This window comes from Haliotis cracherodii, unplaced genomic scaffold, assembly GCF_022045235.1.
Source record: "Haliotis cracherodii isolate W230 unplaced genomic scaffold, xgHalCrac1.p SCAF_11, whole genome shotgun sequence".
NCBI classification, from domain to species: Eukaryota; Metazoa; Mollusca; class Gastropoda; order Lepetellida; family Haliotidae; genus Haliotis; species Haliotis cracherodii.
The window spans coordinates 10865690-10891246 of record NW_027266266.1 but is presented as its reverse complement, the minus strand read 5'-3'; the positions used below and the strand labels follow the sequence as shown (position 1 = coordinate 10891246).

Genomic DNA, 25557 nt, shown 5'->3' with positions numbered 1-25557 from the left:
CAGTGGCAGAGAGATTAGGACTGTCATTCAGTTGTGACGCCATAGAAACCGATGACGTCACAATGGCCTGCAAGGCATTGTGATGCATTTTCATTGAAGCATGTCTCCTTGGAGACATGGCTTGATCTCACCCAAGCGATATGTCCAATGGATAGCTTGGGCTGACAAGCGATATTATATGGATATTTGTAAAAGAATTTCGGATAAATAATTGAGACATTTTCGAATATTCTTTATTAATGATGTATACGCATCCTTCATACCAAACATTTATGCCAAATTCGTCATTCCTTGCGTACGACCAAACACATTAAGTCCACATGTCACAAGATGCCATTTCTTCTGAGGGCATCTTGGAATCCATCACATCTTCGAAGCTGACAATGAACATAAGAACAATAACACAATAGAATTTGTCCCAAATGATAAATAAATTTTTTTAAATTCACTAATTCAAATGCAATTTATCATGAAATATCGATATTTTGTCGACTGAATTTATTAAACGATGATTTTTAACTGCTTTATCAATGTTAAAACCACTTGGGGAATGACACAGATGGCATTTTTGAAACTCGATATGCCATCCGCATTTATTGTTTCACGAGTGGTATTATTATTTATAGTCAAACTTCCAAGAACAGCTCCACCGATAACCGCAAACATATTTGTCTTAAAGTTATTCCACAATTTGTATATATTTCATCAAATTGATATCATGTACCACGTGATGTTAGGGATTGAGAGAAAATGACTCGTTGCATATATCTGATGTAATTATGTAGGAATGTATAAATCTTTTGAACTATGCCATGCTTTGTTTGTTGTTTAACGCCGCACTCAGCAATATTCCAGCTATATGACGGCGGTGTGTAAATAATCGAGTCTGGACCAGACAATCCAGTGACTGACATCATGAGCAATTGAGATCGATGACATGCATCAACCAAGTCAGCGAGCCTGACCACCCGATCCCGTTAGTCGCATTTTACGACAAGCATAGTCGCCTTTTTAAGGCAAGCATGGGTTGCTGAAGAAGTATTCTACATCTGCCTTACTACGCTCTGACATTCACTATGTAGGTACAATCCATCCCTTCTCTTATAAGCGTAGTTCTGTTTCAGAATCTCAGGGTCTTCAGAAAGCTCTCTATCCGGGACTACCTACATCTTCATCATGGGCCGCATGTGTATATTCAACTCAGGTGGTTGTAGCAACGTCGTGGACGATGCGGTATCCACCTTCATCAACATCATCGACCTCGCTGTGCATTAACACGCCCCCTACTCAACACTGGTGAAGTTAAACATTCACAATGTTGTCAAGAAAACTTACATCACGTGAGAGATTGCGCCCCGTGGGAAAGTTTTAACAATTAGTTGTTCTAGTCAAGCAGACCGGGCCAATTGGCAGGGAGATTGCGCTGCGATAGCGGATTATACAAAAGCTCTATACGCCAGTACAGCATGTAGCGGACACACTCAGTAGTAAGGTAGGTGCTCGATTTGATTTTATATTTTCGTCTATGTTTTTTCTCTCGTTTTTCTTTCTTTTACAGTTTCTTGTATTATCACCTTGTAAACGAAATATATGGCTCCATGGCTCCATGGCTCCATGACATGACAATGGAGTAAAAATACGTGTTGCTGGAGTAGGGATTCGATACATTTTGCCACTGATGTTTTTGTCAATCAAGTTTAAATATTTATATATACGATTTCAATATTCTTTTTAAGTCCTCCTGGTGTTTATGACTGGCTTTCACTCAGGTTATTATTAGCTGGCTTTTATAACTGTGAGTGTCTAATTATTCTTCCTCATGTCCGATGTCCTCACAGTGCGTATATCTTTAGGGCATGATGTTGGGTACACACTGTAACCAGTCCCTGATATACAGAATTCTCAGTCAGTAAATTACTCGGAAGGAGAATATGGTGTCCGTTAACCTTCCAGCGCATCACGAATTGCTTTGGTTGTATACTTCCCAGGGAGCAGAGAATGAAACGCGAGTGCACACTGACGGGTGTAAAAAACTACGGTCTATCAAGCTTTGAACATATTTGATCAGTTATGAGTTGGAAATGGGCTATATAAATAAATAAATAACTAAATAAATAAATAAATAAATAAATAAAACAATATGGTGATGATGATGATGATGATGATGATGATGATGATGATGATGATACCTTCCTCAGACTATACCCTACTCTGGGTTCGAATCCCAGATTCAGCCCGATTATGATCCGCGGTATGTCATCTCCTACTGAGTTACCGTTTGGGAAGCACCTGGTGTCATCACTGATTTATCCATTCATATCACTGTCATCGTTATTTTGCTCTGTAAGCCCTATGGTATATGTTTCGGCATATATTCGAGATATTCGACGTAGCTTTATCCTAACTCATTCATTCATCCAAACTTGATATAATCGTTTATATCACTCTGTAACATCAAAGAACAATATCTTATATGACTTGTAAAACTGGTAACAAAATATACTACACAGAAGAAGTTAAATAACACCCGATTTTTTCATATGCCTATAGTTAATCTGCCATGTCATTTGAAAAAATCGAGTATGCTTTAACTTTTTTTGAGTAGTATATATGCATAGAAGAACAAGACTTAATCCATCAGACGTAATTCGACGACTTTGCGAGAAGATACTGTAATATTTTTATCACATGGCCATTGAGTAGTATACTCACTTTAATGTTGTAGAACATTTAAAGGGGTGCTCGGCTTGAATAATTCCCAGTCCCAGCAAATTGGATTCAAGCTATTTAAACCTACATTTCGTTTCACTCAACTGTATAACGTATATCAATTTAGCACGTGTGATTAACATAATAACAGAGGGACAATGTGACGTCACAGTTGCGCACAGGACACTGATTACGTCATTAAGTAAAGTCTCTCCCTAATGTAGAAACAGGCTCACAAAACACGAGCAGATACCTTTAATCAGAATTCCTCTACCCATAGCGTTAACAAAATCATACCAGTAGAGTTCCCGCTATGTATTTTAAAACATTATTTTGTAAAACTTGTATTACGATTTTTTAATACGAATCCAAAATATTGAAATTTGAAAAAAAAATGAAAAACTTCTTTTTCTTTGCCAACCAGAAATAAGTAAAATGGAAAAGGAACAACCTCATTTACTGTCGCTATCAATTTAAATGAATATTTTAAAATACCATAATTAAAATCTGTTAAAATGTATCTTAACACTAAAAACTTATATTGAAATTGGATGTGTAAATATTTTTTCGACCTACCTGCCTGTATACTAGTACTTGGGCCACAAATTTGTAAACCAAAAAAATAGATAAGTAAAGTCTGGCTTGACAAGAACAATTTGACACAAACCGCCCACTCTTGAGAGGAGCGCCGTGGGTAATTCGTCATCGCCCCAGTGCGCAGGGAACACTCATTGTAGGACACGTGTTGACTATTGAATTAAACACAGGTTGCTTTATTGTTAATAAGGGGCGGTAATGAAACAACTTGTGATAATTACTGTTACCTCCTGGGACAGCCTGACCGACACAATTACACCGGCGCCGGCACCTCAGTCGATGTTGAGTCTCCTTGCAATGTAACGCCAGTAGCGTCAGAGGCCAGGGAGTTACAATATACAGAGAACCATGCAGGGATAATCCGACAGATTGTCTTGAAGGGATACAATGTTTAGAAGTCACTGCAGGAATAATACAATAGATTATGTTTCGCGGAAAGCGTACACGGAGCACACTGCAGGGATAATACAATAGATTGTCTTGATGGAATACAATACTTAGAGAACACTGCAGGGATAATACAATAGATTATCTTTAGGGGAAACCTTACAAGGAGCACACTGCAGGTTTAATACAATAGATTATTTATCGGGGAAACCATACACGGAGCACACTGCAGAGATAATACAATAGATTATCTATCGGGGAAACCATACACGGAGCACACTGCAGGGATAATACAGTAGATTATCTATCGGGGAAACCATACACGGAGCACACTGCGGGGATAATACAATAGATTGTCTTGATGGAATACAATACTTAGAGTACACTGCAAGGATAATACAATAGATTATCTTTAGGGGAACCCATAGACGGAGCACACTGCAGGGATAATACAATAGATTATCTTTAGGGGAAACCATAGACGGAGCACACTGCAGGGTTAATACAGTAGATTATCTATCGGGGAAACCATAGACGGAGCACACTGCAGGGTTAATACAATAGATTGTCTATCGGGGAAACCATACACGGAGCACACTGCAGGGATAATACAATAGATTGACTTGATGGAATACAATACTTAGAGTACACTGCAGGGATAATACAATAGATTATCTTTAGGGGAAACCTTACAAGGAGCACACTGCAGGGATAATACAATAGATTATCTATCGGGGAAACCATACACGGAGCACACTGCAGGGATAATACAGTAGATTATCTATCGGGGAAACCATACAAGGAGCACACTGCAGAGATAATACAATAGATTATCTTTCGGGGAAACCATACACGGAGCACACTGCAGGGATAATACAATAGATTATCTATCGGGGAAACCATAGACGGGGCACACTGCAGGGGATAATACAATAGATTGTCTTGATGGAATACAATACTTAGAGAACACTGCAGGGATAATACAATAGATTATCTTTAGGGGAAACCATAGACGGAGCACACTGCAGGGTTAATACAATAGATTATCTATCGTGGAAACCATAGACGGTGCACACTGCAGGGACAATACAATGGATTATCTATCGGGGAAACCATAGACGGAGCACACTGCAGGGATAATACAATAGATTGTCTTGATGGAATACAATATTTAGAGTGCACTGCAGGGATAATACAATAGATTATCTTTAGAGGAAACCTTACACGGAGCACACTGCAGGGATAATACAATAGATTATCTTTCGTGGAAACCAAACATGGATCACACTGCAGGGATAATACAATAGATTATCTTTCGTGGAAAGCAAACATGGATCACACTGCAGGGATAATACAGTAGATTATCTTTCGGGGAAACCATACACGGAGCACACTGCAGAGATAATACAATGGATTATCTATCGGGGAAACCATACAAGGAGCACAATGCAGGGATAATACAATAGATTATCTACCGGGGAAACCATAGACAGAGCACACTGCTAGGATAATACAGTAGATTATCTATCGGGGAAACCATAGACGGAGCACACTGCAGGGATAATACAATAGATTGTCTTGATGGAATACAATACTTAGAGTACACTGAAGGGATAATACAATAGATTATCTATCGGGGAAACCTTACAAGGAGCACACTGCAGGTTTAATACAATAGATTATCTATCGGGGAAACCATACACGGAGCACACTGCAGGAATAATACAGTAGATTATCTTTAGGGGAAACCATAGACGGATCACACTGCAGGGTTAATACAATAGATTATCTATCGGGGAAACCATAGACGGTGCACACTGCAGGGCTAATACAATAGATTATCTATCGGGGAAACCATAGACGGAGCACACTGCAGGGATAATACAATCGATTGTCTTGTTGGAATACAATACTTAGAATACACTGCAGGGATAATACAATAGATTATCTTTAGAGGAAACCTTACAAGGAGCACACTGCAGGGATAATACAATAGATTATCTATCGGGGAAACCATACACGGAGCACACTGCAGAGATAATACAATAGATTATCTATCGGGGAAACCATACACGGAGCACACTGCAGGGATAATACAATAGATTATCTATCGGGGAAACCATAGACGGAGCACACTGCAGGGATAATACAATAGATTATCTATCGGGGAAACCATAAACGGAGCACACTGCTAGGATAATACAGTAGATTATCTATCGGGGAAACCATAGACGGAGCACACTGCAGGGATAATACAATAGATTATCTATCGGGGAAACCATACACGGAGCACACTGCAGGGATAATACAATAGATTATCTATCGGGGAAACCATAGACGGAGCACACTGCAGGGACAATACAGTAGATTATCTATCGGGGAAACCATAGACGGTGCACACTGCTAGGATAATACAATAGATTATCTATCGGGGAAACCATAGACGGAGCACACTGCAGGGATAATACAATAGATTATCTATAGGGGAAACCATACACGGAGCACACTGCAGGGATAATACAATAGATTATCTATCGGGGAAACCATAGACGGAGCACACTGCAGGGGATAATACAGTAGATTATCTATCGGGGAAACCATAGACGGAGCACACTGCAGGGATAATGCAGTAGATTATCTATCGGGGAAACCATAGACGGAGCACACTGCAGGGATAATACAATAGATTATCTATCGGGGAAACCATAGACGGAGCACACTGCAGGGATAATACAGTAGATTATCTATCGGGGAAACCATAGACGGAGCACACTGCAGGGATAATACAATAGATTATCTATCGGGGAAACCATAGACGGAGCACTCTGCTAGGATAATACAGTAGATTATCTATCGGGGAAACCATAGACGGAGCACACTGCAGGGCTAATACAATAGATTATCTATCGGGGAAACCATAGACGGAGCACACTGCAGGGGATAATACAATAGATTATCTATCGGGGAAACCATAGACGGAGCACACTGCAGGGATAATACAATAGATTATATTTCGGGGAAGCCAAACACGGAGCACACTGCAGGGATAATACAATAGATTATCTATCGGGGAAACCATACACGGAGCACACTGCAGGGATAATACAATCCAGGAATACAATACTTAGAAGACACTACAGGGATAATACGATGATTGTCTTGCAAGAATACAATACTTAAAGAACTCTGCAGGGATAATACAAAAGATTGTCCTCCAGGAATACAATACTTAGAAAACTCTTCAGGGATAATACAAAGATTGTCCTCCAGGAATGCAATACTTAGAGAACTCTGCATTCAATACTTGTTGGTATATTGGTATGACGGAACTTGGGATCGAACCACCGACCTCCCGCCCTCCAGGCAGACGCTCCTGGACAATGAAGGCTGTCATGACAGGGGAAGCTACACCAAGCTTAATATAATGGATGGGGCATTATTGACCTGATCATCACATCATGCGACTCTAGTTATGTTGGATACTGATCTCTGACTATCACTGCTATCACTACCAGCAGCTAAATAAGTAATTGTACTTGTCCCGTGGGTTATAAATATACCATGGAACGCACTGGCGTGAATGTCCGAGTACGGCCAAACATGCTCAGCTGATCATTCTGATACAAGACCTCATTTGATTTGTTGGTTTGGTAAGCTGACTGATTTGGTTGGTTGATTAGCCAATGTGCCTGTTATGATGTCTGGTTAGCTTAATTGCCTGTTATGATGTCTGGTTAGCTAATTTGCCTGTTATGAACGATTAGATAGCTAATGTGGCGGTTTTGATTGGTTGGTTTCAATTTCGGCTGTTTTCATTGGTTGATTTAATAGTAAGATGACGTTCAGAATGGACAGTTATATTTAATATGTGTGTGTGTGTATATCTATACTCGTTAACAAAGCCATAAGCTTTGGTATTTCAGCTATAATTTTGAGGGGCAGCGGGTAAGCTGCCGGGCCGGGTTTGTTTCCCTACATGGTACAATATGCCTATTTCTGGTGCCTGGTATGATATTGCTGGAACATTGCTTAACGGGGAACCCAGTTCTCTCACTCAATAATTTTGAAGGATTTGCTATTTTGAATTATTCTTAATTGTGGAATTACGACATGATACGCGTGCGATTTGCAATGAAACTATCATAAAACTATCATGAAACTCTCATGAAACTATTATCGAAGAAAACCGCTCTGATATTTTTTTTTGTTTTTGTTGAATTCACAATTTTGACGTGTACCAAATGTTCCCTTCTTTTTGTAGGTGAACATGAACAATTGACTTGCCTTTGCATGTGTTTGTGAGGTGTGCCATCGTTCGGGCAGGGTACGCTCACCTTTCCGCGAACACTAACTAATACCATCACTATATATTTGATAGTGATTCCTAAACACATGCTCATGGTATAGTTGGAATCGTACAGACGACTGTGCTTTTAGCAGATATTTCTGAGGCAAGAAACATACACTTACTTTTATGCAAATTGTGTGAGTGGCGGGTGCTACCGGAAGAGCAGGACATGTTTATTCTTTTCGCGAACACCTGGTGTCATCACTGATTTTCAAAGAACTATTCCTATCATTTTTATCACAATTTTGCCTTTTATCCACAATGGAATCTGTTTCGGCAGTCAATTGAGGATGGTTATTTTCTGGCGTTGTCGTTTTATATCTATGATTATGGAAAGAATTTGTCGCTATTATTATCATGCACACCTTGTAGGACAAATCAGTTCTAATGGTGTAGGCGTTGTTATTCCTTCAGCCTTTGTTAACGTTAAAGTTAGGTTTTACTAAATTCAATTAAGTTAAGTGCACATGCTATTTGTAATAAAGCAGATGGCTCGTAACATCATCTTCTAAACCGTATGGCTGTGGCAAGAAGAATGAAAAAATAGAAATCGTTCGAATCACATTATTGTTCCCAGACCTTTATACCTATGACAAAAAATAATTGTAAGCTCCTAAAATTTTGTCCCTTCTTCCAAAACGACGTGATGTTTGAACAAGAGGAAGGCGAAAGGGTATTATTACATAGCTCTGAAGGTCGTCTCATGAACACTGAAGAACTCCCTTCTTCTAGAAAGACTTTTGTATTCATACGAATCCCAGATAATCATAGAGAGTGCTTAGTCACTGTTATTATAAGCTGTCGGCTGAATGTTTGTATACACCCATGTTTGATGGTGGCTATAATGTAACAAACAAGAAATGGTTATTCGATGGGGATGTATTTGATACGGATGTCATGGTTGTGTTTCGGACCTTGTGTTTGCTGTGTTTCGTAGGCTGTGTTCAGACTGGTAACGTTTTGATAAAGTTTATCTTTTTGTGATCAAATCCATTTTTTCAGTTTCGTTATGTCCGGCAGTTTTGTTCATTTGTTCAAATAAAACGGAAGCAACACATTCAACAAACTGCACTGACGAATCGCTGTGATACTTACGCCATGACGCCCGGACGCCATGACGCCATGACGCCCGGACGCCTGGTACTCGTGTCAACGATGATCAGTTCCATGTGGAATTATTTCCATACAGAACAGATATTGCAAATGTAAATATATCTTGAAAACGTTGTCCTGGTACGAACTGTGCATTGTTGTGTCCCTTTGGCACGCAAGAAACCTATGATTGTGGGTTCGAAACCCGGTTCGCCCCAATTATGTTTCTAGGTTTGTCAGCACCATACCCGTGCTCGTGGGTTTCATCGAACTGGTAAACGTCTGAGACCTGCATCACTTCGGGCTTTCCTCCCACATTAAGCTGACACGCCGTGATGTAACTGGAATACTGTTAAAAGTGGCGTTAAACCCAACTCACTCATTCCATGGGCATAATCACCCTCGAGACAATAGGACAAAGGAACATTTTCACCACAAGAACAGATACACTTTAACATTTGCAGGCCATGCCCCGACCTGACCTTAAGGTCAAGGTCACACTAACCGCTAGTTTATTGCGACTTGAGTGAGCATGTGAATGTTGTTTAACGCCGCAGTCAGCAGTATTCCTGTATTGCCACGTGGGCCTGTATATTATCAAACCTGGGCCGGAGAGACGAGCAGGAGCAACGATCCACGCCATCAAGGCATCTGCAGGGATATTTAAAAGTGATATTGGACAGTACAGAATACTTTAAACAACAAACCAACCAAAATCTCATCATAGAAGGGGTAGCCTTGTTGTTCACCATTCACTCGCCACGCAGATGACCGTGTTTCGATTCCCAACATGGGCGTATTGTGAGATATCCATTTCTGGTGTCCCCCGTCGTGGTGTTGCTGGAATATTGCTAAAAGAGGCACAAAACCATACTCACTGCCTCACTCACATGACAAGTATTTTATGCTGAAACAAAATAACTACTAAACTAATTGATACTCGACGAGGATTAGGTAACTCGTTAACAAGGAGAATATGTTATTTACGGGACGACTGCAATAGTAGCGAGTGTAAATTGGGTTTAAGGTCACGTCCAAGATCATTGCACTTTTATAGCAATAGTAGTTTGTTGGTTGTTTGTTTGTTGTTTAACGTCGCACTCAGCAATATTCCAGCTATATGACGGCGGTCTGTAAATAATCGTGTCTGGACCAGACAATCCAGTGATTGACATCATGAGCATCGATCTACGCAATTTGGATACGATGCATGCATCAACCAAGTCAGCGAGCCTGACCACCCAGTCTCGTTAGTCGCCTCTTACGACAAGCACAGTCGCCTTTAACAAGCATGGGTTGCTGAAGACCTATTCTACCTCTCATCTTCAGCAATAGTAGTACGAGAATGGCACTTATATAGCAACGGGCTCAAATTCGCTGCCTCGATGACGTTATTATACATTTACTCACAGGCTTAAACAAAGATGCCAGTTGATACATGATCAGCAGGTAGTGTTTCGATACCAGGCAATACAGTGAACACTTGAGTCTGTATGTTACAAAGTAAAGATGCCGGTCACGAACCGTCTCTGTGTTTACCTTCTTCTTTCGACCAGCTTACCAATCAATACAACGAAAAGTCAAATTAATGTTTCACTGTCTATTCCTGGCAGAGACATTAACTGGCAAATGCTGATTATTCTCAGGACAGAACTGTAATCCAATCATGGTTACAAGCAGATCCTTCGGGAGAAAGGCAGACACACCTCCCTTCTCGCTTGTCAGTAATGAAATGTGTGTCATCGTCGATGAAGGTGTTGACAGTTCCGTGCGATGCAGCCATCACAACCGCAGCGTTAATATTTCAGTGTTGAGGGATTACGTGTATGAGTCCAGATCTCAGTCTCACTGCGCGCGCGACTTCCGCCGGAAGCGGAACTCGACACTTCATTCATTCTCCGGAAATCAGGTGGGGTTAATAAATTACATGGTTGATAATTAACGTGAAACATTTATCAGAGTTTAAGTAAAATTGTGCAATTTCTTTTATGGAGCTATGAGTGTTTGTCAGGGTAAGCACATGTTGACATGTTTTCGAGCATCATTGTGAAATAGTCAGGAAAGCCTGTTTACTTACTTTTTAAATATTAGTGACTTGGACCTTATGACATATGAAGAAGGTTACAAATATCTGGCGCTTGTCACAAGATGGCAGCTGATTTAGTAGAAGTAGTATTAATGGTCGTAGTAGTAGTTGTAGTAGAAGTAGAAGTAGTCGTAGTAGTAGCAGTGGTAGTAGTGGCAGTAGTAGTAGCATTAGTGGTATAAACAGTAGCATTAGTGGTATTAACAATAGCAGTAGCAGTAGTAACAGTTTTAACAGTTGTTGTAGTAACAATGGTGGTAGTAACAGTAGTGGTGGTAGTAGCAGCAGTAGTAGTAACAATTGTAGTTACAGTAGTAGTAATAGTAGTAGCCGTATCAGTTGTAGTAGTAGTAGAAGTAGTAGCAGCAGCAGTGTCCGTGTCGGTAACAGTACTATTAGTAGTTGTTGTAGTAGCAGTAGTAGAAGTAATAGCAGCAGTAGTAGTAGTATTTGTAGTAGTAGCAGTTGTAATAGAAGTAGTCGTAGTTGTAGTTGTAGTAGCTGTAGCAGCAGCAGTAGCAGTTGCTGTAATTGTGGTCGTAGTTGTAGTAGTAGCAGTAGCAGTAGTTTATGTAACTCCATTTTGAACAGTATTTCAAGTAGGAGGATAGCCAAAAATAATACAGGTCTTCGACATTTACAAAAACCCACAAGTACAGGTTGATGCTGACAAACAAAAGTTCATAAAGAGAACATACGTGAATTGAACCCACGATCAAAAGCATCACTAAGGGACGCAACTCTGCACATGGAATTACGGCCACCCATGTCTCCATAAAGTCTTTTCACACGGATATCGGGACGTGCACTGTCATTTAAATTCGAATACCAGAAACCACAAGCGGAAAGGGTGGCGTAAGACAGAACCCAGTTTGAAATACTTCGACCTACATTCACAAACCTAATTTGAGCCTATTACTCCTTCAGTGGAAGGTGTGGAAGCAATAAATAACTTGAAGATGAAGGATTGAGAAAATGTAAGTTTAGTTCACGAGAGTGAACAACAGACAGTTGTCGGCTGCACCTGTGATAGGGGCCTGTGGTAGTACTACCGAGGTAATCACGTTCCAGCCACCGCTATAGATCTCCCCAACGCCGACACATCTTTTGTTTGTCACTTCTGGGTATTAGCCTGTCAGTGAGAGCACATTTCTCTTAGTTTTAAGTCTAAAGGAACCTACATCTTTAAAGCAAGAGAAATAAATCAGAGAGGGAAATAAACGTTGGTAGTTTCTGCAGAGTTGGTAAACAGAGGCCATCGAAGCGTGTGAAGGAGTATTTCATTAATATTGCAGCGCGTGTGGACTCAAGGTAATTAGCCCTGGCTGTATCGTGTGTGTGTGTGTGTATGTGTTTCTGACCGATCACTGCCAGTTTCACGTGCAACGGAACAAGTCAATACTGACTGCATGACGAAGCCATTATAAGGTCAAGGCGTCAAGTCCATCAGCCCTACATCGGAGTCATTTTTCTCGGATGGGTGTGGGTGTGGGTGTGGGGATGGGGGTGGGGGTGGGGGGAGGGGGGGGGGGGGGGGGGGGGCCTAGTGGTTAAAGCGTTCACGCCGAAGACCCGGGTTTGATTCCTGACATTGGTACAATATGTGAAGCCCATTTCTGGTGTCCCCCGCCGTGATACCATACTGACTCACTCACTCATTTTTTCTTGGAGCATGACCTCTTCAATCATAGAGAGGTTTATATGTACTCCAAACACTCTATGTGTAATACCATGCGTCCTATCGTTATAATGGCTCTGGGGGAAGTTAGATACGAAGGTACTATAATTCTAGTATTTACAAATATTTACAGTAAGTTATTATTTCCCTTCTGCAATAAGATAAAGAGGGTCTACTGTAAACCTGAACATTCCCTTCCAAAAAGAGATAAAGGATGTCTGTTGTACCCTCCACGGATTCCAATCTAAAATAAGTAGATGTGTAGATGGATGTCTATTGTATAGCCCAAAAGATGTCTAGTGTGTACCCCAAATATGTGTTAGTACAATTAGATAAGGGCGTCTACTGTAAACCTAAACATTAAATTCCAAAGAGAGATAAAGGGTACCTTCCAAATATTCCCTTCTACAATGAGATAAAGAATGTCTAGTGTGTAATACAAATATTCCCTTCAACAATGAGATAAAGAATGTCTAGTGTCTACCCCAAATATTCCCTTCTAAAATGAGATAACGAATGTCTAGTGTGTAATACAAATATTCCCTTCTACAATGAGATAAAGGATGTCTAGAGTGTACCCCACATATTCCCTACAATGAGATAAAGAATGTCTAGTGTGTACCCGAAATATTTCCTTCTACAATGAGATAAAGAATGTCTAGTGTGTAATACAAATATTCCCTTCTACAATGAGATAAAAGATGTCTAGTGTGTAATACAAATATTCCCTTCTACAATGAGATAAAGAATGTCTAGTGTGTAATACAAATATTTCCTTCTACAATGAGATAAAGGATGTCTAGTGTGTACAACAAATATTCCCTTCTAAAATGAGATAAAGAATGTCTAGTGTGTAATACAAATATTCCCTTCTACAATGAGATAAAGGATGTCTAGAGTGTACCCCAAATATTCCCTTCTACAATGAGATAAAAGATGTCTAGAGTGTACCCCAAATATTCCCTTCTACAATGAGATAAAGGATGTCTAGTGTGTAGCCCAAATATTCCCTTCTACAATGAGATAAAGGATGTATAATGTGTACAACAAATATCCCCTTCTGTAATGAGCTAAAGGATGTCTAGTGTGTAGCCCAAATATTCCCTTCTACAATGAGCTAAAGGATGTATAATGTGTACAACAAATGTTCCCTTCTAAAATAAAATAAAGGATGCCTAGCGTGTAATACAAATATTCCCTTCTACAATGAGATAAAGGATGTCTAGAGTGTACCCCAAATATTCCCTTCTACAATGAGATAAAGGATGTCTAGTGTGTACAACAAATATTACCTTCTAAAATGAGATAAAGGATGCCTAGTGTGTACAACAAATATTCCCTTCTACAATGAGATAAAGAATGTCTAGTGTGTACAAGAAATATACCCTTCTACAATGAGATAAAGAATGTTTAGTGTGTACAAGAAATATTCCCTTCTACAATGAGATAAAGAATGTCTAGTGTGTAATACAAATATTCCCTTCTACAATGAGATAAAGAATGTCTAATGTGTAATACAAATATTCCCTTCTACAATGAGATAAAGGATGTCTAGAGTGTACCCCAAATATTCCCTACAATGAGATAAAGGATGCCTAGTGTGTACCCCAAATATTCCCTTCTACAATGAGATAAAGAATGTCTAGTGTGTAATACAAATATTTCCTTCTACAATGAGATAAAGGATGTCTAGAGTGTACCCCAAATATTCCCTTCTACAATGAGATAAAGGATGCCTAGTGTGTACCCCACATATTCCCTTCTACAATGAGATAAAGAAAGTCTAGTGTGTACAACAAATATTCCCTTCTACAATGAGATAAAGGATGCCTAGTGTGTACCCCACATATTCCCTTCTACAATGAGATAAAGAAAGTCTAGTGTGTACAACAAATATTCCCTTCTACAATGAGATAAAGGATGTCTAGTGTGTACCCCAAATATTCCCCTCTACAATTAGATAAAGAATGCCTAGTGTGTACCCCAAATATTCCCTTCTACAATGAGATAAAGAATGCCTAGTGTGTACCCAAATATTCCCTTCTACAATGAGATAAAGAAAGTCTAGTGTGTACAACAAATATTCCCTTCTTCAATGAGATAAAGGATGTCTAGTGTGTAGCCCAAATATTCCCTTCTACAATGAGATAAAGGATGTATAATGTGTACAACAAATATCCCCTTCTGTAATGAGCTAAAGGATGTCTAGTGTGTAGCACAAATTTTCCCTTCTACAATGAGCTAAAGGATGTATAATGTGTACAACAAATGTTCCCTTCTAAAATAAAATAAAGGATGCCTAGTGTGTAATACAAATATTCCCTTCTACAATGAGATAAAGGATGTCTAGAGTGTACCCCAAATATTCCCTTCTACAATGAGATAAAGGATGTCTAGTGTGTACAACAAATATTACCTTCTAAAATGAGATAAAGGATGCCTAGTGTGTACAACAAATATTCCCTTCTACAATGAGATAAAGAATGTCTAGTGTGTACAAGAAATATACCCTTCTACAATGAGATAAAGAATGTTTAGTGTGTACAAGAAATATTCCCTTCTACAATGAGATAAAGAATGTCTAGTGTGTAATACAAATATTCCCTTCTACAATGAGATAAAGAATGTCTAATGTGTAATACAAATATTCCCTTCTACAATGAGATAAAGGATGTCTAGAGTGTACCCCAAATATTCCCTACAATGAGATAAAGGATGCCTAGTGTGTACCCCAAATATTCCCTTCTACAATGAGATAAAGAATGTCTAGTGTGTAATACAAATATTTCCTTCTACAATGAGATAAAGGATGTCTAGAGTGTACCCCAAATATTCCCTTCTACAATGAGATAAAGGATGCCTAGTGTGTACCCCACATATTCCCTTCTACAATGAGATAAAGAAAGTCTAGTGTGTACAACAAATATTCCCTTCTACAATGAGATAAAGGATGCCTAGTGTGTACCCCACATATTCCCTTCTACAATGAGATAAAGAAAGTCTAGTGTGTACAACAAATATTCCCTTCTACAATGAGATAAAGGATGCCTAGTGTGTACCCCACATATTCCCTTCTACAATGAGATAAAGAAAGTCTAGTGTGTACAACAAATATTCCCTTCTACAATTAGATAAAGAATGCCTAGTGTGTACCCCAAATATTCCCTTCTACAATGAGATAAAGAATGCCTAGTGTGTACCCAAATATTCCCTTCTACAATGAGATAAAGAAAGTCTAGTGTGTACAACAAATATTCCCTTCTTCAATGAGATAAAGAATGCCTAGTGTGTACCCCAAATATTCCCTTCTACAATGAGATAAAGAATGTCTAATGTGTACAACAAATATTCCCTTCTTCAATGAGATAAAGAATGCCTAGTGTGTACCCAAATATTCCCTTCTACAATGAGATAAAGAAAGTCTAGTGTGTACAAGAAATATACCCTTCTACAATGAGATAAAGAATGTCTAGTGTGTACAAAAAATATTCCCTTCTACAATGAGATAAAGGATGCCTAATGTGTACAAGAAATATTCCCTTCCACAATGAGATAAAGAATGTCTAGTGTGTACAACAAATATTCCCTTCTACAATGAGATAAAGAATGTCTGATGTGCAATACAAATATTCCCTTCTACAATGAGATAAAGGATGTCAAGAGTGTACCCCAAATATTCCCTTCTACAATGAGATAAAGGATGCCTAGTGTGTACAAGAAATATTCCCTTCCACAATGAGATAAAGAATGTCTAGTGTGTACAACAAATATTCCCTTCTACAATGAGATAAAGAATGTCTGATGTGTAATACAAATATTCCCTTCTACAATGAGATAAAGGATGTCTAGAGTGTACCCCAAATATTCCCTACAATGAGATAAAGGATGCCTAGTGTGTACCCAAAATATTCCCTTCTACAATGAGATAAAGAATGTCTAGTGTGTAATACAAATATTTCCTTCTACAATGAGATAAAGGATGTCTAGTGTGTACCCCACATATTCCCTTCTACAATGAGATAAAGAAAGTCTAGTGTGTACAACAAATATTCCCTTCTACAATGAGATAAAGGATGCCTAGTGTGTACCCCAAATATTCCCTTCCACAATGAGATAAAGAATGTCTAGTGTGTACAAGAAATATTCCCTTCTACAATGAGATAAAGGATGCCTAGTGTGTACCCCACATATTCCCTTCTACAATGAGATAAAGAAAGCCTAGTGTGTACAACAAATATTCCCTTCTACAATGAGATAAAGGATGCCTAGTGTGTACCCCAAATATTCCCTTCCACAATGAGATAAAGAATGTCTAGTGTGTACAACAAATATTCCCTTCTACAATGAGATAAAGGATGTATAATGTGTACAACAAATATTCCCTTCTTCAATGAGATAAAGAATGTCTAGTGTGTACAACAAATATTCCCTTCTACAATGACATAAAGGATGTCTAGTGTGTACAACAAATATTCCCTTCTACAATGAGATAAAGGATGTCTAGTGTTGACAACAAATATTCCCTTCTACAATGAGATAAAGAATGTCTAATGTGTACAACAAATATTCCCTTCTACAATGAGATAAAGAATGTCTAGTGTGTACAAGAAATATTCCCTTCTACAATGAGATAAAGGATGTCTAGAGTGTACCCCAAATATTCCCTTCTACAATGAGATAAAGGATGTCTAGTGTGTACCCGAAATATTCCCTTCTACAATGAGATAAAGAATGTCTAGTGTGTACAACAAATATTCCCTTCTACAATGAGATAAAGGATGTCTAGTGTGTACCCTAAATATTCCCTTCTACAGTGAGATAAGGGTGTCTACTCTATACCCCAAGAATTTCTTGCCCATTGTGTAAGGTTTATATTGTATACTTCATTCGCTTCAACTGCGACATAAATTGTATCTCTTTAACCTAAAAGATTTTCTTCCTCTATGAGATGACAGGGTTACCTTGTGCACCCAAAATGCTTTCTAATATGAATTATCGAGAGTCTATGATAAACCAAACCCTAACCTTCTTATTATAATACATATTGATTGAATTTGAATACCTCTTGAAGTACAACAATATATCAATAGCACAGCCTTCGCATTGTGTGTAGTTCCAGGGACTATCGCATTGGCAGTAATGGAATATAATTCACAGATAATTCAATCAAGGGTTTTTTTTTTCATTTCGTTTGCAGCACAAGGTACCACACTTTATTGTGTTCATAAAAACGTCACTCCCTTTTTCTCTGATCAGGTTGATTCCTTCTCCTGCAGCCAAATAGAATGCAGGGAATTAATTGTTCCTTTCAACAGGCTATATACTCGAGGAATTTACAACTCTTCTCCATCCTCCGTTTCACTCACTGTTCCATCCGCAGATGAGATAAGATTCACTACGACAGCCTGTTAGGGCCATAATGTGTCATCAAAGTACTTCGAGCCGGCAGCAATGTGACAGAACGACGTCCCATACACTGTCATAAAACTCCGGGACTACCATCTAGGGATTGTGCTCTGTTTTCTGACAATGCGGTTCTAAAAAGTCTAGCTCATGTTATAGAGTGTTCTATTTTACAGCCGTAGAATTGCGTGAAACATTTTACAGTAATTGTAACTGAAAAAAGGTCTTCAAATAAGTTGGAAAAGAATTCATGAAATGTAAAAGCTCCTTGAGACAGAACTTCTCACCAGGATCAGAATACAATGGGTTCAAGCCAACTGAACTTCCTATTTCGGGCGTGTCTAAGACGTGATTTTCTTTCTGATACAAGCTCTGTTATTACACATCATTGCCGTTTATCAATAAACTTAATCCACACCCTTTGATGTTTATTGAAGGTTCCGAAACACAAGCGGAGAAACGTTCAGCTTCAAGTTGGGCAAAATGCATCCGCTTTTGGGCGACGATTTCCATTTTCCCTGAACCGACGAATACGACGACCCTCGTAGGGGTTCTGGCTTTGACGTGGTACCCAGCAATCCATACTTGTCGCCATTCAACTATGGTTATAACGAACTAGAAAGGGACCACCAATTTTATTTCGTTATAACCGTACTTCGTTACAGCACATATACAGCCTATATACAGCAAATAGACGGGACCCGAAAACAGTTTGTTATATCCGTCAGTTCGGTATAAGCGTGTTCATTATAAACGTAGTTTACTGTAATGTGGGCTGCAGATAGTCTGGTCAGAAAAAGTCTGCCAATATGCGCTATTGGATTTACATCTTACTTCCGCTTCTCACTTTTAAAACACTTTCCAACTGACTGCAAAACATAATTTCTGAATCAACGTACCAATCTCCTCTTCAATCACTTTCCTCTCCATACGTATACTTTATTTCTTCGGATGTGAACGCTGAATAAGACTTCCAGATCAAAATCATAACACGCTAATGTTTTCGTGTGGGCCGCCATCATGTTTACAAAAACCCGGCCATTTCTCGATCTGGAATCCTTATTCAGAGTTCTCTTCGAAGAAATAAAGCACACGTTGACTCCAGTAGAAAAAATGATTTGAATGGATGAGGGTTACCATCACCACAGTAGACACGGAGTGTTCACGACAAACCATCTCTCGCAGACAAGATCTATACTCACAACGTTGAGTGGACGAGTGCTGATGGTAGACGGGATGAGGACGATGGCTTTCTCCCATTGTCATCATTTTCCCATCAGAAATCCAGAATTCGTATGCTTACTCTTGTGCACTAGTATATTCTGAAGAATAGATAGATTTGTGTTTCAATTGAAGCCGCAAATCAATTTGACATGCCGGGGCATGTAATTCCAGCGTCCCACTTAACACCTATAGGATTGTACGAGTCTCCGTTCAGCGCATTCATCGCAGTGATCGAGTCATGCTGAATGTAATATCTGACGAGGACGTTCTCGATCGCAAGGATAAACATACTTTAATGGACATTGAAGAAAATTAATTATGGAAAGATACTACTTTGATCAACTTCAGCCTGGCCGAGAGACCGGTTGGTTTGATCACTTCGATGTTCCCACGTTTGTTAATAATCCAGAATTGCCCCTGTCAAATAACAGTGACACATGTAAAGTCTACATGGTGACAGTATGTACATTGATCGCATCCGTCACAGCAAGAGAGGATATTCTGCATCCTACCGTTTAGAGTTATTCTGTCCATTTTGATGACAGCTTTCTTCTTTCCCGAGAGGACGCTGGTGGTTGCATGGTTGAAGGTCCTGGGAATCGGCGTACCAGGATCCGATGATCCACGGTTTGTCAGCACCATACCTGCGCTCGTGGTTTCACCAGAGTTGTATACATCTGAGACCTGCATCACTTCGGGCTTTCCTCCCACATCAAGCTGACACGCCAGAGGAGGCGTTAAACCCAACTCACTCACTCACATCTTTACATTGATCATAATAATAATCCACCCGTGAACATCCAGGGTAGAATAGGTCTTCAGCAACCCATACTTGCCGTAAAAGGCGACTATGTTTGTCGTATGAGGCGACTAACGGGATCGGGTGGTCAGGCTCGCTGAATTGGTTGATGCATGTCATCGATGCCAATTGCGTGGATCGATGTTCATGATGTAAATCACTGGATTGTCTAGTCCAGACTCGATTATTTACAGACCGCCGTAATATAGCTGGAATATTGCTGAGTGCGGCGTAAAACAACAAACCAAACCAAACCATAATGATAATCAATGACGACATAGACCAGAATGCTCGTTATCGATCAGTTTTGATGCAATAATCACAAACGTAAATAGTTCAACGGAACCCGAGACAAGAGACAAGCGGACTCTCTGATAACATGTATGTTTCAGTGACGACCAATGGGGCTGATTGAATGTAAACATTACGGGCCGTTTGATGTCTAGTAGACAGGAAATCGCAGTTTGATACTACCAGCTGTCTATTACAGGACTAGACAATTAATAGGCAATTATTCGTACCCACAAATCAAATGTCAGATATATATGTATATCGCATAAACACAAGCTAAATAAATAAGAAGTCTATTAATATGAAACTATTTCGGTCGGACTTGAATAATTTCAGTCTTGTGGTACGGCCAATTGGATGCGCAACGTCGATGGACACTGGTCATAGCATCCCGGGACATTTTATTTTAGCACATGGGACATGTCGTTATTCGTGTACACACATTCCATTGATCATCATAAACATATCGTGGATATTAGTGTGCGTGAGTATGGTTTTACACCGCGTTAAGCAATATTCCAGCAATATCACGGCGGGGGACACCAGAAATGGGCTTCACACTTTGTACCCATGTCGGGAATCGAACCCGGGTCTTCGGCGTGACGAGCGAACGCTTAAACCACTGGGCTACCCGACCGCCCCTCGTGGATATTAGGTGTCTAGCTGAAGTTTTATTTCATTATCAGTTTGGTGATGTATTTGACGTACCGTTAATAGCATGCAGGGAACGGACTTTAAACCCCATAATTAATTATATAATAGTAAGTGGCAATATTTAGGCTCAAAGCATATAGAAATCGTGCCAAAGAATGAGTGAGTGAGTTGGGTTTTATACCTGAAACATAGAATCACAAATTGTAATATACTACTCCATTTTAGATAGGGACATTTGTATCTTTCCATGATACACAAAGTTGATTCTCATAATATGTATACTAATAAATAAATATGAATAGAATGGCATTTTCATTATCCCTATGAAAAGTTGAGTAGTATATTTTCCGTGAAAGCGACAAAGAGACTCAGTGTGTGTGTGTCTGTGTGTTAGGGGAGGGGGGGGGGGTTATTACGGATGAATACGTTTGGTGTCAGCAGTATTTTTTGTCAAGGAGCATATATGCATAATTATCCGAATATAAACATTTCCATAATCTAGCATGTGAATATGTATCACAAACAAATAGTGATGTTACAAGGTGTTCGCGGAACGGTGAGCGTATCCCGTCACAAACACATGCAAAGGCAAGTCAAATTTACATTAAATCGAAATTTATGAAAGATTGGGGAGATTCGAAAGAGTAAGTACTATGTGTGTTGCCTGACCAATAGAGGCTTAATGTATCCTACGTAACGATTTCTTTTAAATCTCTGGGGTTCGTGTTTGACACAGATGAAGCAATTCATTCAAGGCATGAACCTTTCGTCTTGAATAACAGTTTCTTTATTGTTCGTATGTATGTATGTATGTATGTATGTATGTATGTATGTATGTATGTATGTATGTATGTATGTATGTATGTATGTATGTATGTATGTATGTATGCATGCACGCATGCATCTATCTATCTATCTATCTATCTATCTATCTATCTATGTAACAAACAAACAATTCGCTTTGAAGATTTGCGTTTCTTTTTTAGCGATAGTCACTCGTTCGAATCCATTGTACTTTCCAGTTATAATTTGTGTTCAGGTGTGGTCAACGAGCAAACGACTACGACTTGCATCATTTTAGGCCTTCCTCGCACACTGAAACACATCGAAACCGGACAAGTCGAACTATTAACTGATCTGGTCTTAAGAAGTACTGGAACTCGACCGTGCTGTTCTAAGCCACGGTAAACGCAATACACGGATGTTTAACTTTATGAAATGTCTTAATGACCTAGTGTGAGTTTTAACCCCATTACACACATCGTAACCCACTAATCCGCAATTAAATTCCAATTTACGAGATGTATATATATCACAACTGGGGCTGACCCGGACTCCAACAAGCAGATCCGAGTCTGACCTGAAAACACCATCGGGACACCAGCTTCTATTGTCGATGTGCACTCTCGTGTTTGCGTAAGCCAGTTTCAAGTATGAAGGCATAGAACAGGGTCGATATGTCTAAGAGAACATATTATACATGAAACCTCCCTTTGTCCTCTTCAGCTACGGGTCACTTGCACTCATTGTTGGCTTGCCTTCTCTCGAGACAACCTTTCGCGGGCGTAACGTGCTCGTCCAACGCTGTCCGCACCGTCAAGAGGCCCGTGACGTCATCAAAGCTTTTATCATGTGTGGTTTAGCAAGTGTTGAGAATAGAGGTGTGTTTATCGGCATATAATAGCCGGCGCCTTCAATACAAGCAGTCATGTCGTGCACGACGTCCCAGGCAACGTCGCCCCACACCGCCGCAATCAATTAGCTTCATTCCATAATCGGTTCTTTTCGCGTTTGTACAACCACGACAATTATTAATTTCCATTACTCCTAAATTTCTTCAGCAAATATTTGCAACTGTAGCAGGTAAACTGCCACCACAAAGCCAACGCAGAGGGCTCTGATTCTCCCTTAGTTCCCATGATGATTGATTTTACCCACACGCCACGACCACGGCCAAAACGTCGTCGTGCCATGCAACGACCACCGCTACGTTCATGATCTCCCGGTTCTATTTTGAATTTTGATAGAGGGTCTGTCATGCATTCCGAATTTTCAACATTCTAATAAAATCTTTCTGTGCCTTTTTGCTGTACCCCTGGGACGTCGTTTCTGTTGGAAACGTTCAATTAACGTCGTGAATTCTCCACCTGCTGAACACCGCTACAATGTATAATATATTGACACTCCTAGCACGCGGTGGTCTTTTCTTCATTTTCAGAGGTCCATTGGGCTTTCTGTTTCGTGTAGGAATTTCCCCAGGACCATGTTTTTCGTAGACGTTAAACAGCAAGTCCCATCCTAAGTATGACGGCCAAGACGTAAGCGTTAAGCGTCTCGTTCTCCGGTTTACCTATTTAGCGCTGACTGTATGCAGATGTGGGAACTAACTTAAGTTATAGACTAATTATATTTGAAACGTGTTTCAAAAACATCATCGATTTGTAGGTTAAAAAACGTGTTTTAAAAACATGAACAAAAAGTGACACGCCTTCCATTCTGGCACACGTGGTGTTTACGTCTGAATGTTTTAAACGGGGGACAAATGCGATTCAACGATGTTTTGCACGTTTTGCACGATCAGTTTCACTTTGATTTCAACAGGAGACGCGTCCGTGACAATGTTGTTGTTGTTGTTGTTGTTTCACTCAACCGTAACTTGCCTCTGTGTCATATCTGAGAAACATGTGTCATTTCCATTTTATTTTCATACTGTTTTATTTGTTTCCACTTACATACACCATATACAAATATATAGCAGTATGTGGTGGGTAATAGTGCATCCTCGGAGAATGCCAAGATACAGCGTGTATTCAAAAGTTATATCACACACACACACATACACATACAGAGAGAGAGAGAGAGAGAGAGAGAGAGAGAGACAGACAGACAGACACAGACACACACACACACACATACACACAAACACACACACACAAACACACAGAGAGAGACACAGACACACATACAGACAGACACACACAGACACACACACCATAGACAGACACAGACACAGAAACACACACGGAGACACACATACACCGCACAGACAGACACACACACACACACTATTTCTGCAATAATCATATTTTTTTTTTCCAAGATTTTTCAGGGACAATTTATTTTTTTCGATACAACCCAATAAACTATTACGAACTGTAACTGTCCGGTACAATACTCTCTGTTGACAACATATACGTGATTGGACATCACAATCAGTGACAAAGATGTTGTTTATCAACAGGGGCGGTCGGGTAGCCTCGTGGTTAAAGCGTCCGCTCGTCACGACGAAGGCCTGGGTTCGATTCCCCACATGAATACAATGTGTGAAGCCCATTTCTGGTGTTCCCCGCCGTGATATTGCTGGAATATTGCTAAAAGCGGCGTAAAACCATACTCACTCACTGTTTAACAACAGTGCATATTACCATGCTATTGTGTAGGTATGATCCAAGTTCTACTCAAGTCATGACTCATTCTCTCCTTGTACGAGTACTAAAATATACGAAAAATGGTGAACATTTTGTCTTATGCTTGATCATATAAGCATTTGCTATAAACTGTTCCACTTTATATGGATATCTTAACATTTGGAGAATCATTCAATTGGCCATCCTGTCCTTAATTTTACATATAAGGATGCATCTGTAACAAGCTGGAATTGAGTGGTTAAGTAGTGGATTACCGGGGTCGTATCCAAATGCTACTGACTATTTTGTTAAACATATTGAAAATGACGTGATTCTTTAGGATGTTCCGGGTCACTCCACATATTTGATCGATATATTCTTTTGTTCCTCTTCATAGAATGTACATTTTCATTATCAACTAATTGCAGTTTAAGCAATTCATTTTTTTGTGCAAACTATTTCATATAAGAACCTAAACTGGAAGACTAGTAGCTTTTCATCTTTAGTACTTGTTCTTTATTGAGTGAACCTCCTTCTATAAGAAGACTTCCCTGTCCAACATTGCTGAACGTGTCTTTCATAACAAACAAATGGCGGTTTACTGATAAAATAAGTTAACAAATAATATTCATCCAAATCATGTTCTGGATCCTTTTGTCGGCTTCAACTACTTTGGAATGTTAAGAATTATTTTTTTAACTGTGTATAGTCCTTTTTTATGTTATATTTATTCCTGAGGTTCTTAGGTATCGTGTATGGTATAAGTGGTCCTTTTTGCTAATTTAATGATAAATAGTGAGTTTTTAAATTAGTGATTTAACTATAGGAGTTGCAATAAAATCGCAACAATATTGTCCAAGTTGTCTCACATGTCTTTAACGT

The 25557-nt window shown here is 39.4% G+C and overlaps 1 protein-coding gene across 1 annotated transcript in view; it reads left to right on the top strand.

The window, feature by feature from the left end:
- Positions 1-1310: 1310 nt before the first annotated feature.
- Positions 1311-25557, top strand: part of LOC139456213 (nitric oxide synthase 1-like) — a 149271-nt gene continuing 125024 nt past the window's right edge. Inside the window, exon 1 of the mRNA XM_071237791.1 lies at positions 1311-1492. The gene's annotated coding sequence lies outside the window, so the exon portion shown is untranslated. The remainder of the gene's footprint in view (positions 1493-25557) is intronic.